We start from the raw sequence: 408 nt of genomic DNA, 5'->3' as shown, positions 1-408 counted from the left end.
TGGCACGTGAATTCACTGATTTTTGGTATGTACATCACTGGGTTGTTTTCAGCCGGTGTCGCTCTCTTCTGTCTATCAAAATCGGATAAAAACTGCACAGTGTGAATAGTCTTGGAATATGGGGTCCTTTCATCGGTTTCATTTATCTAACTATTCATTTATTTCGTCAAGTTGCAAAACAGCAGTCATGATTTGTGCCTAAAAAGCACCCTATAAGTTTACCCGTTTAGAGCCAAAGATTAGAGCTCAATATGGTTAAATTCCTCTACGCACTGGATATATAAACGAATCATATTGAAGCGCTATCTTGAGCTCACTCTCAAATCGTCAGAATAAAAGCCTTTTTTTATAATACACATAAAACACGAGACACACTAAGAAATTGTGTTTAACCATAAGAGGGGGAGA

The sequence above is a fragment of the Penaeus monodon genome, chromosome 31 (assembly GCF_015228065.2).
Source record: "Penaeus monodon isolate SGIC_2016 chromosome 31, NSTDA_Pmon_1, whole genome shotgun sequence".
Taxonomy (NCBI): Eukaryota; Metazoa; Arthropoda; class Malacostraca; order Decapoda; family Penaeidae; genus Penaeus; species Penaeus monodon.
The sequence above is the reverse complement of the archived record's forward strand: the minus strand, read 5'-3'. Positions refer to the sequence as shown.